Genomic DNA, 421 nt, shown 5'->3' with positions numbered 1-421 from the left:
ATAACATCAAAAACACACAAAAGACGCGCATCCTCATTCACAACGCTCCAAAGGTCATTACGTCATCGCCACATGAAAAACGTCACAGCTACCACACCGCTGACACGCGCTCTGTTCCTGGTCAGTATATAACACATTGTCTACCTGGAATGAACATTTGAAGTGGGTCTTTCTGTGTCTATACTGAGGATCGGCTAAAAGGGGTGTATACTGAAGATTTTTTTTTTGTGTGTGATTAAGATGTAAGAAAAAGAGCTGGTGGTTTGTTTAGAAAGCAAGGTTCCTTTCTTGAGGGAAAGGAAAAGGAGGAGAAAGGATATAGTTGAAAGTACTTTGGTGGTATACTAACCTTGAAAATGTGAGGGTGTGAAATCCTGCAATTTAAATATACAAATTTCCTCCCCACCCCATTTCATTCTTG

Source organism: Penaeus monodon, chromosome 33 (assembly GCF_015228065.2).
Source record: "Penaeus monodon isolate SGIC_2016 chromosome 33, NSTDA_Pmon_1, whole genome shotgun sequence".
Taxonomy (NCBI): Eukaryota; Metazoa; Arthropoda; class Malacostraca; order Decapoda; family Penaeidae; genus Penaeus; species Penaeus monodon.
This window is presented reverse-complemented; position numbering follows the sequence as displayed.